This window comes from Cyprinus carpio, chromosome B16 (assembly GCF_018340385.1).
Source record: "Cyprinus carpio isolate SPL01 chromosome B16, ASM1834038v1, whole genome shotgun sequence".
NCBI classification, from domain to species: Eukaryota; Metazoa; Chordata; class Actinopteri; order Cypriniformes; family Cyprinidae; genus Cyprinus; species Cyprinus carpio.
Genome location: NC_056612.1, coordinates 5,823,866 through 5,846,150, shown reverse-complemented (window position 1 = coordinate 5,846,150; position 22,285 = coordinate 5,823,866). Strand labels below are relative to the sequence as shown.

General features: G+C 36.9%; 2 protein-coding genes and 1 long non-coding RNA gene across 3 annotated transcripts in view; 2 read left to right on the top strand and 1 right to left on the bottom strand.

The window, feature by feature from the left end:
- Positions 1-10,471, top strand: part of LOC109095453 (CUGBP Elav-like family member 3) — a 48,259-nt gene extending 37,788 nt beyond the window's left edge. Inside the window, exon 14 of the mRNA XM_042740462.1 lies at positions 10,171-10,471. The gene's annotated coding sequence lies outside the window, so the exon portion shown is untranslated. The remainder of the gene's footprint in view (positions 1-10,170) is intronic.
- Positions 1,313-3,410, bottom strand: LOC109078526. Its single transcript, XR_006156671.1, has 4 exons — positions 3,368-3,410; positions 2,690-2,707; positions 2,153-2,247; positions 1,313-1,562 (listed from the first exon to the last, which is right to left on the bottom strand). It is a non-coding gene; the product is annotated as an uncharacterized LOC109078526 (long non-coding RNA).
- Positions 10,472-12,346: 1,875 nt separating the features above from the next.
- The window catches only part of LOC109111276 (ceramide synthase 2-like), a 27,587-nt gene continuing 17,648 nt past the window's right edge, over positions 12,347-22,285 (top strand). Inside the window, exon 1 of the mRNA XM_042740458.1 lies at positions 12,347-12,653. The gene's annotated coding sequence lies outside the window, so the exon portion shown is untranslated. The remainder of the gene's footprint in view (positions 12,654-22,285) is intronic.

Here is a 22,285-nt window from a genome sequence, read left to right as displayed (position 1 = left end):
AACAAAACTACAAAAGAAATGATAACGGTTCTAAACACTTTTGACCTGATTCATCATGTGCATGGACCCACACACAAGGGTGGACACACCCTAGATTTAATCATCAGTAGGGCTCCTAACATTTCATCCATTGTTATTATCTGATCACTTCTGTATTTTCTTTGATATATTGATCTCTGCTACCACTGAATCTAGATCTGTCTCTGTCAGAAGGAGATGCTTTCAAATGTAGCTGCACTTAATAGACCGAGCCGTAGTTTGCTGACAAGCGGCGCAATATCGCGTTCATAATCGCAGATGAATCGCATGCCGTTATTAACGTGATATTGCGTCAGCGAACTACGGCTCTGGACATTAAGCGCTAATCACAGAACCAGCTTTACTGATGAGACGCGTATGACAATTGCATGCGATTAATAGTGCAGCCCTAACGAGAACACTAGTGTACTATTTATGGAGGCTATATCTTTAACACTAAGTATTTTTGTGGACTCTGTTGATATTCTCCATGATTCCTTTAACTCAAAAGTTAAGAATGGTATTAATGATATTGCTCCAATAATAGTCAGTAAGAAAACAAAACAGACAGAAATCAGTTTCCCAGAGTCAGATTCCCAGTGAAATGCTGTCAGACTGCAAATGCAATGAGTTTGCTTCCTTCTTTTCTGAGAAGATCATCAATATCAGGAAGGCGATTAGCACATCCTCAAGCAATGCAGAGGTCAGACAGATTCGGCTGCAATATCAAAAAGATACTGTCTATTTTGAAGCAATTGATAGCAAACATTTTGGAAGACATAGTAGTGCAGCAACTAAAATCGTCAACTTGCTATCTTGACACACTTCCCACATCTTTTTTCAAAAATGATGCAGCTCATCCAGAACGCTGCTGCCAAAACACTTAAAAAAACAATAACAACTGAACAAAAAAAACCAGTCCTCAGGTCCTTACACTGGCTTCCAGTTACATTTAAGGATTGATTTTAAAGTACTTTTACTCGTCTAGAAGTCACTCAGTGACCTAGTACCAAAATACATTGCTTCCAGAAGAGATCAGATGTGCTAAAACACTAGTCACATTTAAATCTAGACTCAATAACTCATCTGTTTAGCTGTGCATTTATTTAATGAGCACTGTGCGATGTCCGACCTGATTGCACTGTATTTTACGTATTCACTGTATTTTATGTAAAATCATTTTCTATTTCTAACTGTTTTAAATTCAAGTCAATTTTTAAATCATTTCCAAAGTTTTAAAAATTGCTTGTTTTAGTTTTGTTCTTCATGATTATTTTACTTTATTTTATGTAAAGCACTTTGAATTACCATTGTGTACGAAATCTGCTATATAAATAAACTTGCCTTGCCTTACTACAGCAACCTCCCCCACCACACACACACACACACACACACACACGCAAAATTGTAGAGGGCCTCGCATGTCAACTTTGCACAGGGCATCTCACCCTTCTTGCGACGGCTCTGCTGGGGCATATTTTAAACAAAAGGCGGTGGCCGCTGCAATATTTGCCCCGTCTCTTTTGATGTTTTCTGGACACTCTCTGTAAGAAATATTTGAATAAGAAAATGTATAAGTATAGAATATGATGCACTACAGTAATCACTGTATTTTATCATTAACTATTTCTTTGCCTTCCACAGAATACATTTAGACCACTTAAACTATTGACTGGGTAATTACAATACGAGTTTACTGGTTTTCACTAAACCAACTAAAACAGAAACTCATGAATGTAAAGTACATGCTATAAGTCATCAAAATATATTTCAGCTTGTGATGCAATTCACAAACACTAAGCAAGCAAAAGAAAACCATGACAACAAAGACACATTGCAGTATTTTTGCAGAGTGTCTTAAGGTAAATTAACATTTAATGTCTAATACATATCTTTAAAATGCAAAAACAATTGTTAGAGTTCTGAACAATAAAGAAAGGCTGACAACAGGAATGACCTGCCAATCAGCAAGAAGTGTATATATGAACGTTTGTGTGATTTCTGTGTGACAGATGAGTACCTACAATACGAGGTTACTGGTTTTCACTAAACCAACTAAAACAGAAACTAAACAACCCTGAATGTCACAGTGATATGACGCTAATATTAGTATTATTTGTTAATTTTGTTTTACCTGTGACAACAGTGTAAAGATTGATCTTGGTGAAGGCAAGCTTCCCCTTCCCCCACTTCATACTGAAACAGGCCATGACCTCATTTGTCATCAACCTGTGGATACAAGAGTAATGCCCAAATAATTGATTATAGATGACACATTATGAGGCAGGTATTATAGTTTGTGTTACGTGTTCATCATATCTAGTATAATGCAGATATCATACAGGTCCTCCAGTTGGTACTAGATTAAAAGTCATAGGCTCACCCAAACTGGCAGGTTTTTATCTTATTGCAGAACAACTGATTTTGTGCCATTTCAAAATGTAAAACCAACACTATTTCAACAACTTGGCCTGTAAATATTAATTTCATTCATTTTCTCCTTGCTAGCAACTGTAAAGTGCAAAATTATAGGATAACAGAAGAGCACACAAGAAAACCAGAAGAATTAGATTAATGACCTTCAATCTATTAATATTTTAAATCTAATTAATGTAATATATTAAAACATAAGTGTTCTAGCGGCTCATTTATAAATGAACAAAAAACATACCTTACAACAATATGGCTTCTTCAGACCATGGCAAGGAGATAAAAGCAAAAACCAAATGTTATAACCTCATATAGTATAGCTCCACAACACCTGAAATCACACAATATTAAATACTATAATAGACCTCAGTGATAAACTTGAACCCCAAATATAAAACTAGAGCTTGTAGTAGAAAAGGCTGTTTTTGCTTAAATTAATAAAAAAAGGAGCCTCTTTACATCCTGTGTAGAAATCTCACAGCTAAAGGAGATAGCCTAATTACTCCCAAATTAATTAAACAACTTGTACAGCAGAATATTAAGTTACTATAAACATCTGCATAACTAATTCGCATGACACAATTGAAGGAAAAAAAAGCATCGAATCGAACGAATTTCATGATGAAAAGCTTAACGTTAAATTATCCGAAACAATAATAATATACTAATTAAAAACATACGTCTTAAGTTTAAACTTCATTTGAACTGTTTTTCAGCGCTAGATGGCTTTAGTGACTCAGGCGTTATTTCAGGGATATAACTTAACAGTTAACGTTACCATTTTCTAATTAATTATCTCTACCCATCGTCTTACAGCTAAAACACTTCGATGTATTTGATACGTATTACAAGTAATATCATTATATAGGGGGGCATAAACACTTACATTATACATGATCTAATTTCCAGATATACTCACCACAGTTCGAGCTGTAAGTGCACTGCAGGCCTCCTGATAAATTGATGCCGATCCAAAAAAGACCGCCAAGTAGTCGCAAAATGGCGCAATAGCGCGATGTCACCGCGTTGCATTATGTTTGGACATGGGATTATGGGGGTTGGCAAAATAATAAATAAATAATAATAATAATAATTCAAATAAAATAAACAATAATATACTTTAAATTAACTTGTATTATTCTGTACATTAGTGCTTATCCACAAAATCCATACACAGAAAAAGTTGAAGCATAATCATCTTTGATGGATGAGATCAACATTTAAATATGAAATGATTTGTAATTTTACATTTTTAACTAGAATGTACTTTAAATATAAAAAAAAAATGCAAGTAAGAAGCAGCAGCAATCAATCTGATCAATTATTTTATATATATAAAAAAAGAATAATAATATAAAGAACAGACCAAATTATAGCAAAGGAATTAGACAGTTATATTGCATAATTACAAGACTGTACAATAAACAGTAGCCTAATGTTTGCATTGTCTGCATGCACTCACTTTACTTTCCAACACAAAGATCAAAAAGTTTATGTTGTGATAAGCAATGTTTCCAGCCCAGAATCGAGTAAGCAATACTGTTTTGATCATCCTAAATATGTCTTAACAGGCTTGAGAGTGTTTGAATTGCATTATATTGCAAAAAAAAGATTGGATATCAATTTATATAAACTGCAATGGTTCATGAATGGGTCATGGGTCAAATTAAAGTCATAACACTTTATTTTCATAGTCCCTTTTGAATATTCTATTGACAATATAATTGCACTTACATGTCAACTAACTCTCATTACAGTGTTAATAGCCTGTCTGCTTAATTTCTAACTCTTAATTCTGATGGTCTCCCAAAATACTCACTACAAGTAACTTTGCAAGTACATCAATTTATTCTAACACTCTAATGAGAGCAGGTATGTACAGTCCTGGCCAAAAATATTGGCACCCTTGGTAAATATTATAAAAAAAAAAAATAAAAAATTCTTCTGCATTGTTAATCCTTTTGATCTTTTATTTAAAAAAAATTCACAAAAAATGTATCCTTTCATTGGATAATAAGAATTGAAAACGTTTTTTTTTCTCAAATGCTCTTTGGACACAATTATTGGCCCCCCTAGAAATTCTTATGAGTAAAATATCTCTGAAGTATATTCCCATTCAAATTCACAATTTTGAGCACTCCAGCATGATTATAAACATGAAATTATCCAGACATGGCTACCTGTTTCACAGAAATATAAAGAGGAGGGAAAACAAAGCCCAAATTCCTTTAATCATTCATCAAAATGAGAAAAACCAAAGAATGTATTTCTGATGTGCAGCAAAAGATAATTGAGCTTCACAAATTGGTGAAGTGGCTTTAAGAAAAGAGCTAGAGCAGTGAAAATTCCTATTTCCACCATCAGGGCAATAATTAAGAATTTCCAATCAACAGAAAATGTTACAAAACTGCCTGGAAGAGGACGTGTGTTTAAATCATCCTAATGTGCGATGATAAGGAGAGTTTGAGTAGCTAAAGACTCTCCAAGGGTCACAGCTGGAGAATTGCAGAAAATAGCAGAGTCTCTGGTTCAGAAAACCGTTAAAAAAATTGTCAAACAGAACCTACACCAACACATTTTGTTTGGGAGGGTTACAAGAAAAATTCTCCTAGCTCATTCAAAAACAAACTAAAGCATATTCAGTTATCAGCCATGACTGGAACTTTACATGGGAATGGCTTATATGATCAGATGAAACTAAAAAATTAGCTTTTTAGCAGCAAACACTCAAGATGGGTTTGGTGAACACAGAGAGAAAAAACTACCCCATGTGTACAATGAAATATACTGCTGTATTTTTTATTTTCTGGGCCTATATTTCTGCTGGAGGTCCTGGACATCTTGTTTAGATACATGACATCATGGATTCTATCAAATACCAACAGATAAAAAAATCAGTAAGTGACTGTAAGAAATCGTATAATGGTCCATGTTTGGATCTTTCAACCGTACAATAATCCAAACACAAACCTCGAAAACAACAATTCAGATATGGGTCACTGAGCTCAAAACCAAGCTTCTGCTTGCTATAGCCATTCCAGTCCTCTGACCTGAACCCTACGGAATATGAGAGGAGTGAACTGAAGAGGAGAAGCACCAACATGGAGCTGGGAATCTAAAGGGTCTGGAGTGATTCTGGATGAAGGAATGGTCTCTGATCTCTTGTCAGGTGTTCTCTAACCTCATCAGGCATTATAGGAAAAAAAAATAGACCTGTTAACCTGGCAAATGGAGTTTTCAAAAAGTACTGAATAAAAGGGTGCCATTAATTGTGGAAAATTTGTATTAGAGAAAAACATTTATTTCATAATGATATTTCCCCCTGTTTTAAATTCTTATTATCCAATGAAAGGATACAATTTTGTGAATTTTTTATATAAAAGTTCAAAACGATTATCAATGCAGATGAATTTTCACAGCCTTCTTTGATCATATTTACCAAGGGTGCTGATATTTTTGGCAATGACTGTAGGTGCGACAACGTAAATTTCAAAAGGGACCATCAAATGAAGTGAAACCATTTTATTAAATAATAATAATAAAAAAAAGAATAAATTGATGTTATAATTTGACGTTGTCAGTATTTGATGTCAATGTGACATTGGCTCGAGACGTTGGCTCGACGTTGGGTTATGGGTTAGTTAATATCACAACCTAAAAACAAACTAAAGATCAAAGTCAAATGACGTTATAATTTGACGTTGATTGGACGTTACCATTATGACGTCTTGAAGACATTGGATTTTTGGTTGCCATACCTGACGACTAAACATCAGTATTTGATGTCAATGTGACGTTGGCCTTGAGACGTTGGCTCGACGTTGGGTTTAGGTTAGTTAATGTCACAACCTAAAAACAACTAAAGATCAAAGTCAAATTACGTTATAATTGGTTGATTGGACGTTACCATTATGACGTCTTGAAGACATTGGATTTTGGTTGCCATACCTGACGACTAAACATCAGTATTTGATGTCATATGACATTGGCCTGAGACGTTGGCTCGACGTTGGGTTTAGGTTAGTTAATGTCACAACCTAAAAACAAACTAAAGATCAAAGTCAAATGACGTTATAATTGGACGTTGATTGGACGTTACCAGTATGGCGTCTTGAAGACATTGGATTTTGGTTGCCATACCTGACGACTAAGTATCAGTATTTGATGTCAATGTGACGTTGGCTTGAGACGTTGGCGCGACGTTGGATTTTGGTTAGTTAATGCCACAACCTAAAACTAACTACAGATCAACATCAAATGATGTTTTAATTTGACGTTGTGTGGATGTTGCCATTATGACGTCTAGAAAACGTTGGATTATGGTTGCCATACCTGATGACAAAACATAAGTTTTTGATGTCAATGTGATGTTGGCCTGAGACGTTGGCTCGACGTTGGGTTTAGGTTAGTTAATGTCACAACCTAAAACTAACTAAAGATCAACATCAAATGATGTTATAACTTGACGTTGATTGGACGTTACCATAATGACGTCTACTAGATGTTGGATTTTGGTTGCCATACCTGACGACAAAACATCAGTATTTGATGTCAATGTGACGTTGGCTTGAGACGTTGTCTCGAGGTTGGATTTTGGTTAGTTAATGCCACAACCTAAAACTAACTACAGATCAACATCAAATGATGTTAGAACTTGACGTTGATTGGACAGTTACCATAATGACGTCTACAAGATGTTGGATTTTGGTTGCCATACCTGACGACAAAACATCAGTATTTGATGTCAATGTGACGTTGGCTTGAAACGTTGGCTCGACGTTGGATTTTGGTTAGTTAATGCCACAACATAAAACTAACTACAGATCAACATCAAATGATGTTTTAAATAGACGTTGTGTGGATGTTGCCATTATGACGTCTAGAAAACGTTGGATTATGGTTGCCATACCTGACGACAAAACATAAGTTTTTGATGTCAATGTGACGTTGGCTTGAGACGTTGGCTCGACGTTGGATTTTGGTTAGTTAATGTCACAACCTAAAACTAACTAAAGATCAAAGTCAAATGACGTTATAATTTGACGTTGATTGGACGTTACCATTATGACGTCTTGAAGACATTGGATTTTGGTTGCCATACCTGACGACTAAACATCAGTATTTGATGTCAATCTGACGTTGGCCTGAGACGTTGGCTCGACGTTGGGTTTAGGTTAGTTATTGTCACAACCTAAAAACAAACTAAAGATCAAAGTCAAATGATGTTATAATTGGACGTTGATTCGACGTTACCATTATGACGTCTTGAAGACATTGGATTTTGGTTGCCATACCTGACGACTAAGTATCAGTATTTGATGTCATACTGACGTTGGCTTGAGACGATGTCTTGATGTTGGATTTTGGTTAGTTAATGCCACAACCTAAAACTAACTACAGATCAACATCAAATGATGTTTTAATTTGACGTTGTGTGGATGTTGCCATTATGACGTCTAGAAAACGTTGGATTATGGTTGCCATACCTGACGACAAAACATGAGTTTTTGATGTCAATGTGACGTTGGCTTGAGACGTTGGCTCGACGTTGGATTTTGGTTAGTTAATGCCACAACCTAAAACTAACTAAAGATCAACATCAAATGATGTTATAAATTGACGTTGATTGGACGTTACCATAATAACGTCTACTAGATGTTGGATTTTGGTTGCCATACCTGACGACAAAACATCAGTATTTGATGTCAATGTGACGTTGGCTTGAGACGTTGGCTCGACGTTGGATTTTGGTTAGTTAATGCCACAACCTAAAACTAACTACAGATCAACATCAAATGATGTTTTAATTTGACGTTGTGTGGATGTTGCCATTATGACGTCTAGAAAACGTTGGATTATGGTTGCCATACCTGACAACAAAACATAAGTTTTTGATGTCAATGTGACGTTGGCTTGAGACGTTGGCTCGACGTTGGATTTTGGTTAGTTAATGCCACAACCTAAAACTAACTACAGATCAACATCAAATGATGTTAGAACTTGACGTTGATTGGACGTTACCATAATGACGTCTACTAGATGTTGGATTTTGGTTGCCATACCTGACGACAAAACATCAGTATTTGATGTCAATGTGACGCTGGCTTGAGACGTTGGCTCGACATTGGATTTTTGGTTAGTTAATGCCACAACCTAAAACTAACTACAAATCAACATCAAATGATGTTTTAATTTGACGTTGTGTGGACGTTGCCATTATGACGTCCCGGAAACGTTGGATTATGGTTGCCATACCTGACGACTAAATATCAGTATTTGATGTCAATATGACGTTGGCTTGAGACGTTGGCTCGACGTTGGATTTTGGTTACTTTATAACACAACCTAAAAACAACCAAATATCAACGTCAGCTGATGTTGGTCTTGGACGTCAATTTAACATTGTCATTAGACGTTGGCTTGACATTGAATTTTGGTTACCTGACGTCGCGACCTAAATCTAATCTAATATTAACGTCATATGATGTTGTGTGCCTGCTGGGGATGATGAACTTGACTGCACTCTCTGAAGTGTTTTATTTTGAGCTGTAAATAGCGTGCTTATAGTTATGAATGATTTAGAAGTTTTATCATATAACATAAGAGCAGGTAAACAGGAAAATGCAGCTGTGACTAAAGCGTTAGTTCAGCCCAAAATAAAGACATCATTCTGTCATCATTCGCTCACCCTCATATTGCTCCAGACTCATACTCTGTGGAACACAAAAGAAGATGTTTAGAGGAATGTTCATGCTGCTCTTTCCCATAAACATGAACGGAGAGCAATGTACCATACGAGTAAAACTCGTGAATTGCGTGCTGTTTTTAAGTCTTCTGAAGCCACTGTGCGAGGAGCAGACTGAAATTTAAGTCTCATATTCAAACTTGGCAGATTAATAAATCAAAACATGAGGGTGAATAAATAAATGACATGCCTGTTGATCATGAAAGCAGTCTTGAGCCTCACTGTGACCTGCATGGCCAGCGTGAATGTGTTTGTGACAGTTTGTGAAGGTTTGACCTCCTCAGCACTGAAGTGTGTAATTTTATCCTTGTTATAACACCTTCTCATATCCCAGATTAATATGGAGAGACTTTGTAAGTGTCTCTGTAAAACATCGATCTGTTGGTTAGATGTTGGTCATGACCGGCCCGCACTATAAGGATTTAACCAATCCTGTGATTTTAGGGCGGGACCATCTGTTTGTTGACCAATGGCAGACGAGAGGAATTTCTTTTTTGCACTTACATTTGGTGAAAAAAATTACACACTTCACTGTAAAACTGCAATATAATTCTTGCCATCCGTTTTGAGATTTTTTTCAATAATTTTTTTTTTTTTTTTTTTTTTTTGCATTTGTACAGAAATATTTCTGTAATAGCATGTCTGATATTGAACATGTTTTGTCACAGAAGCGATTTGACGCTCACACAGAGGTTTCAAAATAACAAACAACATTCTGTAATTCAGTGAATGATTGTTAAGAACATCACAGGAATCACTTGATTGGAAAGAGTGTCATCTAACATGAGCGAGATCAGTGTAGGTGATGATGATGATACAGTAATGTTTTTATTCACACTGAGGAGCCTGAAGAAACAGATATTAACCTGAAGCTGAATCGCTGTCTGCTCTTGGACCGGCTGTGATCCAAAGCAGAGAATTTAACAGCAGGATCATCAGAGTAATGCAGTCAATCTCTCTCTCTTTCTGTCTGTCAGGATGGAGATTGTTGAAGTGGACTCCAGACGCTGAGCTGCACAGCTGAATTGTTAACGTGAGATGTTTGTTATCTTGCACACTCACACGTGTGCGTATATGCAAAGGACAAATAAAAGATCATGTACATAAATCACATGCATTCAAACACACATGCACACAAAGTTATGGAAGATGTCAATGGTATTAACACACACACACACACACACACACACATGCTACTTCTTATGGACTTTCTTAGAACTACAAATGTATAAAACTATAATTTTTCATACAAAATGTAAAAAAAAAATACAAATAAAAAGAGAAGACCAGCCACAGTAAATGACCATAATCAGGTTTAAATAATTAAAGTAAAAATAAACTATTTGAAAAAGAAAAGAATGGTTGAATTAAAGCAAAAGACGATAGTATTATTATTATTGTAGGAAAAAACATCTTAAGATTTCTACTTTTTCATTATAAATGTGATGTAAGGGGACTCAGGAACTTCTGGGCAATTTTAATGTTTTATCTTTTTATTTATCTATTTATTCATATTTGAAAAACTTGGTTTGGGATGTGGTCTCTTGTTTTCATGTTATTTATTTATTTATTATTTTTTTAAGAGAACTACATTAAAGCAATTGTAAAACTTTGTAACTTATTGAAATATGAATCGCAAAGATGATATTTACGTCTTAACTTTTTTGATCAAACTTTTGTTTCTAATTTAAATAAAATAATGGTATTAAAACAAAGGTCTGTCATGTTTTACGTGTTAATTTACATGGATCAAGGTCTGTGTGTATCAAAGAGTGTGTCATACACTGAAGATGCCTATATGTCTGGATGCTGGGATGATTATATTTCACGGAAATGAAAAAGACTGTAGAGCCTCCAGAGTGAAAAACACACAGAGCTGGACTTCGAGAGGATCAACAGATCGTCCTCTGACCGTCTGACACACACACACACAGCGCTGCACGATACGGTGCAAACATATTATATACATGTTTCTATACATGACCTTTCAGATGTAATATTGTATGTAAAGAAGCTGGCCTATATGTCAAAAATGTACTCCTTTATAAGTCATGAACAGTTGGGTGAATAAATCAATGACTCACTCAAAGCCTACAAAAAGACGCTTGTCGCCACCTACTGGAGTCACCTGCAGAATAGATTGTTTCCTAACAAATACACTTTATTCAGCTTACTAAAGCATCTCAGAGTGACCTCAGAGTCTCCGCCTGGGGGAGGAGCTTGTTCATTGGCCAACATTTGAAGGGCGGGCCAATGAGAAAACCTCAACCAATAGCGTGAGCTTTGGGCGGGGCTAGCAGTTTGTGCAATCAGTTATACCCTTAAACTATAACAAAAAAAAAAAAAAAAACCAAGATTTATTCAGACACCTTCAACATTTCTCACATTATCATTTTATTCACTATAGTTTAGAAAATGGTAATGAAATATGACAAGACTTCAGAGTTAAACTGTGTCAGAAAAAAAATAAATAATCTTGATAATGTCAGATAACTTTGATAGAAATGTATGTAATGAATTCAGTTGAATAGCTTTCAGCTGTTAAATTTAAGAACACAATTAGATAATACTTATTTAGCTCAACCAATTACCAAGCAATGCTTCATTTTGTTCAGTCTGTGGTGGAAAAAGATCACATTAGCAATTCAAGAAAAAACACTTAAGCAAAGCATGGTCAGGTCAAAGTCTCAATTTTTAATGGTAGTCTACTGTATGAATATTTTTGGGTATGATATGTCACAGTTCATTATTTTGCTGTCCTCACTTGCATAAATGAACTATAGTGTCCTGCACCGACTAGTAAAAAATATTCAAAAATTATATCTGGTGTCTGAATATTTTATGGTTTGACTGTAAATGTTTTATAATTAATAAATCAATGATAAGAAAATGCAGGGAACATTGAAAATGCATTTTAAGTACAAATGTGTGGCAGTCAAAAGATGTTTTAAACTTTAGAAAGTGTGTCATGTGTACAAAGCTTTCCATTAAGAAAGAGTCCGGAAGAGTGGGAACTCTCTCTCTCTCTCTCTCTCTCTCTCTCTCTCTCTTTCTCTCTCTCTCTCGAGATCGTCACTATGTTTAAGTCCCGCCTGTTCCGTTATTCCTCTCTCTCTCTCTCTCTCTCTCTCTCTCTCTCTCTCTCTCTCTCTCTCTCTCTCTCTCTCTCTCTCTCTCTCATCACCGGAGCCAAGCGGAAGAAACTCCGAATGCTCCGTGATATCCCTCAATCAGGAAATACCATTCAAACTCGCCATAGCTGTAGTGCTTTGTGGACTCACTCTCTCCGTTAAACCGATTCTTACCAAGTAGAAAACTTTGTCTTGTTGTTGTTGTTTGGGGAGGAGAGATGCGGTTGGCCGAACCGTGAATCCACTAACGGAGCATTAAAAGCAGCGGAGAGAACCGGAGAAGCGAGACACCCATCATCACGGTCCGCTGTTTCTGACCGACGACTGAAGTGAGTCTCTCCGCTTTACCGCGTGTGTGTTTGTGTGTGTGCGTGCGTGTGTGTGTGTGTGTGTGCGTGTGCGTGTGTGTGCGCGCGTGTGTGTAACATTAGCTACTATGTTTCGGTGCCAAATTTGTATCCAGAAGTGAGCCGAAGCTGACAAAACCTACTTTTGGGCACGTCCTCACTTTTAGAAACAGTATAAAAAGTAACGTTAGTTATGAATAAAGATTTTTACAATTGTAAATATTTAGAAAGTTTTCTGTTAGCGTTAGACTGTAGTATTTATAACTATCTTATAACAATAAAAGCCTTATGTCCCTAATTAGACAGCTAAACATGTATGAGTGTAAAACAGACATAGTTAGGGTCAAGATTTCTGATTAAATGACTCCTAAAGTTCGCTTAAATATAAGAAAGCTCTCATTTCCAGCACATGCTCTAAAGAGACTATGGGGGGACAATAGTGCTATAAATGCCTCATTTCAACAGATAGCTCACACAGAAATTAAAATTCTGTCATCATTTAGTCACCGACGAGTTGTATCAAACCTGTACTACTTTCTTTCAGCTGTTGAGTGCAGAATAAGATATTTTGAAGAATGTTGGTAACCAGATTATCCATTGTCTACCGTAGTAATGGAAAAACTACTATGGAAGTCAATGGCTGCCGTCAGTTTTTTGGTTGCCAGCATTCTTCAAAATATCTTATTCTGTGCTCAACAGCTGAAAGAAATTCATACAGGTTTGGTTCAACTTGTTGTTGACTAAATGATGACAGAATTTTCAGAATTTTGGGTGTACTGTCTCTTTAAGGGAAATTAAATTTTGTGTTTGCTCCAAAGTGTATGACTTTCAAAGCTGTTTATTTTGTATTTAATATCAATGGAGTAACATAATGGAATAGTTAAAGAAGATTGTTTTGATTAAAGACCAAATTAATACTGTATTGAAGCTAAAGAATGTGGGATCAAAGGTCAGAGGGCAAAAGGCCCTGAGGAACTATCGTGATACTTGATGTATGGGAAGCAGTATGACAAATATGGTCACCATATGCAAACACATTTTCATACTTACTCCAAATAACCAGCAAAATATCTCATGTACATTTTCGAAGAACTCGAAGAAGAAATATATTTTGCAGCTGCACTATTTCTGCAGGCGTTTTTCTAAATGAATCTCCAGTGTGATTTAATCAGTCAGTATGAGCTCACTTTCACACTCTTCACAGCCAGTCCGTCTCCCTCACTTGTGGAAAACACTGCACTGCGCTCAAGGCATCCAGCATCCTCCTCCTCTGACAGACTAGCAGTCTTCTGGTGACATTTTTAGCCAGAGTGTGCCTTTTAAGCGGGGTGTCTTTACTCTCAATATCACGAATGATTTAAAAACCATAACAAGACTTCTGTCTCAAAATCAACATGTGTTTAGAAAAGTTCTGTGATGGTGTTCGATATTTAGTTGTATTAATGCTTGTGGGAGAAAATTAAATAAAAAGGGCATTTTACTACCTCACAGTTAAAATACTCACTTATAGTTAAAATAATGAACTGTTTTTAATAGTAGAGTTTATAAAGTAATTAAGAACAATAGAATTCGGTGGGAATCCCAGTTCAGCCAGACAGACGTGTGCATTTGTGGATCGTATGATGAACCACAGTTCAAGAGTCCATGTGCTTTCCTTTCGTCAGCCCTTTCTGTCCATCTGCTATGAAACATTTACCCAACGTTTTCACTTCACACATGTTTGCGCTGAGATCTCATCTTAAATTGGAGCTTTCCCAAAATAGAAAGCCTTAAAGATGACACACTAACACAAGCGGAGTCCACTAGAACCATGTGTGGAAGATTTGACTAAACCATCAGCAGAGGAAGACCGGGGCTAGTTGTCACACGTTACTCCAGTGAATAATTCATTGTTAAACGCCCCTCAATAGCAGGGAATGTTGTCACAGTGAGAACTTGCCTTTAAACTGGATCTTAGAGGCTTTCAGCTAAATTTATAGTGTAAAACAATTATGAAAATCAAGTACCAGCAAAAAACTTCCCCATTCACAAGCTCTCAATATGATAAACACTTATGTCTGTTAAACCATGCAGTGGGAATCTCCATGCCAGAGCTGTTAAACTTCAGCTCTGGATCATCTGGCTCACATGTTTTCCATTCGAAAGCATAATATGATCTATAAAACATTTGTGAAGCTCTAAAATGAATTCACAGTCGCTTTGAGTCTGATTTTAATACCCAAATGAACCCGAAAGCAATGCAAAATCACTCCATCTGCATGATGGGGTGTGTGAGGACATCTGCTGTTAGATGTTCAGGTGTGTTTAACACGTTTTCCCACATCCAATGATCCGTCTCTCATCAGTTCACACGGAGTTAATGCTGCCCAAACTTTCCATTCCAAACCTCTGGTTTCATATTGTTTGAAGTACATGATTTGTGTGTGTTATCAGCACAATCACTTCAGCCACCTCCTGACATGAAGGACTGATGAAGTCTGATTCAATTACAGGAGGGTCCAGTAAGAGTTCTGTTCAATCTGTGTAGTGTTGTTGTTAATCTAAAGTAGTTAAACTAGGTCCATGATCACACTACAGACACTGCAGTGGTCATAAAATGACGTCATCCTTTTTAAAAAAAAAATATAATACATACAAAATGTAAAAATATTCAGTGTACTCCACTCCGTCAGTTAGGGTGACATACTTAAACTTTACTTAATTTAAGTATATTAGTATATTATCTAAATTCAAAGTGCAAAAAAGTCATAATTTTATAATTATAAAATTGTATCATTATGTAAATGATTCAAAACATAGTGATACAATTGAGTATATTAACTGTTTCTTTACAAAAAAAAAAAAGACTTATGTAAAATCAATGCCACGCAGGCCCTCTATGATTTTTTTAGTCCGTGTCATTATCATGATCTGTGTGAATGAGTCAAATTTGCTAAAACACCGCGACTGACCCAGTGTTGCTCTTTGCACTTCATTACAAAGCTATATTATCACGAAAACATCTAAACTAATGTCACATTACTGAAAAATTGAGTTACTTTTAGTTGGTTACACGCAACACTGAAACTATGACGCCGTCGATTTCCACAGACAATAACCTTGACTCGCTTTGTCAAACAAATAACCGTTGATAATTAAAATGTTAAAATACGAACATACAACCACAAAACTTTAGACATGAGATAAGTGTAGTGGTAAAATCTGGTTTGTCTCCTCAGAACTGGAACCAGAACTCTATGACACAGGATCCTTGCGGACTAGAATTAGACACCAATGATTTAATTGTTTGACTCTGCAGGGATAATACAGACACACTGGTGTTGGTTCAGCTGCATAAACAGACGTATCATCAGCAGAAATCATCCCATAACACACCCCAATGTAATTACACACAACAAACCCATTTACACAAGGCCAGTGATGGACATTTGACTCCCAAATATCTGTTGCTGGCTTGACAAACACTGAGCAGGCTGGACTTGCTGCTGTTGATTAGTTTACTGAGTTCTTGGTTCATCATTGAATGACTTCACATGCATATCACTGTCAAACAAACCACCTCACCATTAAAAATCAAAACCACATCCCTCAAATCTATTTAACTAAAAACTACATTCAATAGCAAAACTGTCAAAATCATCATTTACCTGCATGAGTTTCTCCATCAATCAGAAAGCAAAGGCAAGTAAATTGTGCCAAAACATACAGTAATTGAGTCTCGCAGAGCGTGCGCAGCAGTGGACCGCGCTTAATTTGAATACACGAGCAGCGTTTAAAAATGGAGTAGAAATGTGCAAGGTTTCTGAAAAATAATGAATAGAGTATATTAGGCTACAGCAAGGTTTAATCTGGCCGCAGAGGAATAACAATCGGGGTTGCCTGATGTAAAGAGACGTAACCCCTGATACAGAGCTTCACATTTGCGCAATATGGAAATATCTTAGTGTGTCAATCTGGCAATCATGAGTATGCTCTCTCCACTGTGGATAAACGCGCTTGCTTTCTGAAAACACAGGTAAGCTTGCAGTTTAGCGATCTCCACTTTGATATTCTATTCTCAGAAAAGTGTTATTCATTTAGAAACAACGATGTAGCTCTTCAGCGATTAAGCTATTTTATTGTTAAATTGTGGCACAGCGCTGAGAAGTTTCTGTGTTGCTGAATGTGCTCCAGTGAAGACAGCGCATTAGTTTAGAACACTTCTCATTTTTTTATTTAAATTTTTTAACCACAAAAAGTGTGATCATTTGTGAAATGATTACCTACCAGCAATGTAAAGATGATTTTTAATATATTAGTATGAGTCCATTACAATATATATTTGTTAGAACGTGTGCATTATTATTTGTGGGCCTAAAAACAAGATGCAAACAGTCAGAATATTGTACCTGGTGGGGAGTGCCCAATGTTAACATGAAACATACGCCATTACTTATATTGTAGACTACAGTATGGAGGCCCTAATGCAGAGGTCAACTGCCCGCTCTGCCAATAGTTAGCACTGGCCCTATAGTATGCAGTTTTTAAGACTTTAGGGGAAGTCGTGGCCTAGTGGTTACAGAGTTTGACTCCTAACCCTAATGTTGTGGGTTTGAGTCTCGGGCCGGCAATACCACGACTGAGGTGCCCTTGAGCAAGGCACCGAACCCCCAACTGCTCCCTGTGTGCCAAAACATAAATGGCTGCCCACTGCTCCGGGTGTGTGTTCACGGTGTGTGTGTGTGTGTTCACTGCTGTGTGTGTGCACTTTGGATGGGTTAAATGCAGAACACAAATTCAGAGTAATAGAAACAAAACTTTAATAAAAAAACAACCACTTTTTTTTTCACTTCACTCACATTTTCACTCACTTCACTTCACTTCACTTAACAAACAGGTGTTTTACTACATTCTGCTGAGGTGCAATTCAGTGCAGTATTTCATACGTATCGTATCGTGACTTTGCTGGTGATACACAGCCCTAGTTAATGTCTGCGCAAATCATTTCACTCCAGAAATATCTATTCAAACATCACCTGAAAGCTGGATAAATAAGCTTTCCATTGATGTATGGTTTGTTAGGATACAACTATTCAGGGCTCTAGAGTGCGACCAATTTGGTCGCATATGCGGTCTAATTTCTCAATGGTGCGACTAAAAAAAATCAGAGGTCACACTGGTGCGATCAGCCGTTCGAGGGAAAAAAAGTCTCCGCGACTCTGAAAGTCTCCCTGTGGTTCAACAACAGACACTATAGCCCTGTATTTCAGCCCGAGCCCGACGGACCCCGACTTTTTTACGCCCCTCGAGCCGGGCTTTGGGATAATTTTCACATTATAGTTCAGATGCGGGCAGGGCATCCTGCCTGTTTTAGACTTCTCCTTACTTTTATATTTTAGACATCCATCAATTAGTGATGAAAAAAAAACCTGCCGCGCTGGTGGAAACAACACGAGACCGTGCTACCGCGACAAGAGCAGCTCGACGGTGTTTATTGTCCCGCAGCAGAAGTGCAGCTGAACAGTTCTGCGTTCAAATACACACAATAGGCTCAAGCTTGCAGCAAAGCACCGGCAAAAGTAATTACCATAAATGTGATGGGGGAAATAGTAAGGAGATATTTGAATTATTTACTGATAAACTAGTGTTTTCTGAGTCTGTGTCGCAAGCATGAAGTTGCTGATCCTCACTCGCCATCTCCTCAGACGCGCCTTTAGAGAGAAGTGCATCTTTACGGATTATGATTATAATGAAAGAGTTTCTATTTTTGATTTGTTTTATTTCGTTAAGTAGTCATTTAAAGCTTTCTATAGATATATTAATCATGTCTGTGAGGCATGTTTTCACTAAGTTTCGGTTCATTTTTGTACTCCTTTTAAAGACGAGACGCAGAAAACGCATCGTGTTTGTTTTCTTTATTTTATAAAAGCACGTTTTGTTGATATTGTGAGTGCACACAAATAAAAGACCCTTTGTAGTTACGAATGATGTATTACTCTTACTGTACCTTTATGTGCAAAAATGACTGCGTATCTACTGAAAAAAATGCAAGTGATCACGCTGGCGTCTCCGTGTCCTGAAGCGTCTCCGCACAAACTATTGGATATAGCGCACATTTATCTGGGTCCAACATTTAAACGTTGTTATATGCTTGAACAGTTTTATATCTATAGATTTTATTTTAGGCAAGTCGTGATGATTTGAGAAGACTAAATTGATCAAACATAGGCTCACTTTCTAATCCTGTCCGCTTGGTCGTTACTTTAAAATAACCCTAAAACTTATATTTAACAAACGAAAAATGCTCCAAACGTTTTTCTAAATTAACTTAATAAAAAAAGAAACAAAATATAATCACTTTGCTATTACATACAAAACTGAATTATTTTAATAGATGAGACAGTAGTATAAGCTGTTTAGGGAGTGTTCAGCTGTTCAGATCAGACACTAGAGCATCCCTTCATTCAGACACAGTGAAGATCTGATCAGAATCAGTGTAGAGGGCAGAGTCTGGAAGAGTTTGCTGCTAGAGAGAGTGTGTCCAGCTGGTTTAGCCAAGACCAAAGATCAAGAAGAACAAACTACAGGAGCTGGTCATCCGAGGGGCATGTGACTGCAATGGAGGATAGTCCATAAGACACCGAGCCATGAGATGTTCAGTTTGAAGCCCTTAAAACACTTAATTTAGATTTTCTTTTTATTTCAATTATCTTGAGATGGTTTAGTTTAAATTTCAGCTCAGTGAAGCACTTTAAGCACCAACACTTTTTCAGTAAGTTACCTTTCTTGTAGAATTGTGCTTCAAATAAAGAACTTTATGTTGACCAGATTGTTAGTTAATCATTTACAAGTCAATATTGCCTATATGGACAGCGATTTAAAAAAAAAAAGTGAACTTGTAAAAATATGATGCGGTTGAAAATTTGGGGTGCACCTAACTTTGTGCTGGTGCACTGAAGAAAAAAAGTTAGGCGCACCAGTGCAACCAGTGCAGAAAGTTAGTCTAGAGCCCTGCTATTTGAACATCTGGAATCTGAGGGAGCAAATAAATCTAAATATTGAGAAAATCACCTTCAAAGTTGTCTAAATGAAGTCCTTAGCAATGCATATTACTAATAAAAAATAAGGTTTTGATATATTTACAGTAGGAAATTTACAAAATCTTTATGGAACATGCTCTTTACTTAATGATTTACCTGAGATACTTATGACTTCAGGGTCACAAATGATCTGTGGGGTATTTTGAGCTGAAACTTAACCACCAAAGACTACTACCAATATTACATCTTGTAAAAAATGGCAAAATAGGCTCTTTAATGAGCAGTCATCTGATAATCCACTCAGTGCACATCTGGATCAGAGGAGCATAACTGTAGAATGAGGTTTATATTCAGAGGATGGTCAGTGTCAAGAGCGTGTTTGACCTTGCTGAATGAATCATTTATTAATTAAATGTGTTAATGACCTTGTCTGACACGCATCTGGGATTGGGACGGTTGCCATTTGGCATCATTAGTGCTCTGTAATGAGTCTTCGGGGCTGTCAGTTATGCAATATAGTGTTTTACAAGACACAAACACATAAATGCCAAATACACAAGAACTAAACCGATCTGCATCAACAATCCTAGCACAACATAAACAAACCATATTTTTCAACAATCTAACCCCATATAAACAGCGGATATTTGTTTACATTGTAATAGCAGTGCAAGCAGAGCAAATGTACTGAAATGAATGGGAATGCCATTGCATAGCGTTCTGAATGTATTAAAAACCTCATTCACTCATTCACATTCTGACGTCTGCTTGAGTTCCCAGCACGCAACAAAACCCTGATCATTGCAAAACGCTCTACACACTTCCTCACGGTCCTGCCAGACACGCACACACACACACACACACACACACACACACACAGTGCACTGATAGGTTGAGCAGAGAATGGCCAGAGTGGAGTCACATGACCAGAGCAGCCAATGAGAGCTCAGTCTCGTCTGACCCTCACAGGCGTGTCTGACTGCGGTGAAGAGGAATGCTTGCATTAACACAAGTTCTGAAATAAAACAGAGAGAGTGTTAAACTGAACTTTTTCCCTGACCTTGTACTCGTAGTATGTTTGCAGCACTGATGCAGTTACCTGCTACACACACAACCTTGTAAAAACAAGCATTTTATGATAAAACAAAATATATTTTAATGTCATGTTGTGTGTGTGTGTGTGTGTGTGTGTGTGTGTGTGTGTGTGTGTGTGTGTGTGTGTGTGTTTGTAATTAGCTGCAGTTTAGTACACTGTAATATGTACAATGTAATATCAGATAACTTGCTTCATGTTATAATCAAGCACTATACATGTGCTTTAGTACGTTAGTCCACACATCAAAATAAGTGTGCCTTCTTTGTTTACTTTGTATTAAAACGTACGTTTTAAAATGTTCTTTAAAGTATAACGTTCAATTTGGGATTATTACTAAGCGCATTTTGAAAAGTGTAAGAAACAGTCAAGAATTTCAAGTGCACTTAAGTGTTCTTTTATTTCATTACAAGTACAGTGTTGTGTATATATAGCATGAAATAAATATGAATAAACATCAGAAGGTATCTTGTTTCAACTGCAGAAAGACAACATTTTCAGGTTCATTCATTAATCTACTCTCCTGTCTTGTTCGTTTGATGGCAGATTTGGCGTTGTGATTGGTCAGATCACCTGTCAATCAAGCTCCCAGCAAAGAGTCAACTGAGTGCACTTCATTTTCACAAGGGCACTCTCTGTAGTACAATTTGATGTGACGAGTTGTTTAAGCACAGTCAATTAAATTTCAGTGGTCTGACTTGAACAGTAAGAGATGATTGAGGGAGAGAGACTGAATAAATCTATATATCTTTATGAACTGCTCTCACAACAGGAAGAACACAAACGCTGCATCCAAACATTAAAACAGAAGTGTGTTACCCTGTCACTGATTCAACTTCTGTTTTAAAAAACTGTTGTCTCTTAAATGTAACTCATGTTATCCAAATACTGCAGCAGCTCTCAAAAACACAACATCCTTATACACTCAAAACAGAATATTTTCCTATTCCTGCAGCAGCTCTCAAAAACACAGCATCTGTTGACATGCAAAGCTGCCTGAGGGAACACTTTACATGCTTATTTCCTTTATATACCTGTTTATGATAAACATACAGTACCTCCAGTTCAACCAAACATTTGGAAACTCATTTACAGTCCGAGACTAATTCTCTCAAATGAATTGTGTTGAACCTGATGTTTCCCCCTCGTCACGTTGGTTGGTCTGAACTCATGAATTCATTGCTCGTCTCCTGAGCGGTGTGGTGTTATTGTTCTGTGATGGATTGTGTGAGCGGAGAATAACAATGAAGCTGATGTTCAGGCCACATCTGCTGGAGCTTTGTCCTCTCCAAGAGGTCAGCGAGAGGAAGCATTTCCAGTGGAACACAGATCAGTGTACATGCATGGAGCTCTAATATACGGTGATCAGTCACATGCTGTTTAATGTTGTCTGTCCATGCAAATGTAATAAACAGGAAGTGAAAGATACAGTATTGCATGCTGCTGCATGCTGCAACCAAAATGCAAAGATTTAATGCAAACATTGGCAGATCCAGCCGGGC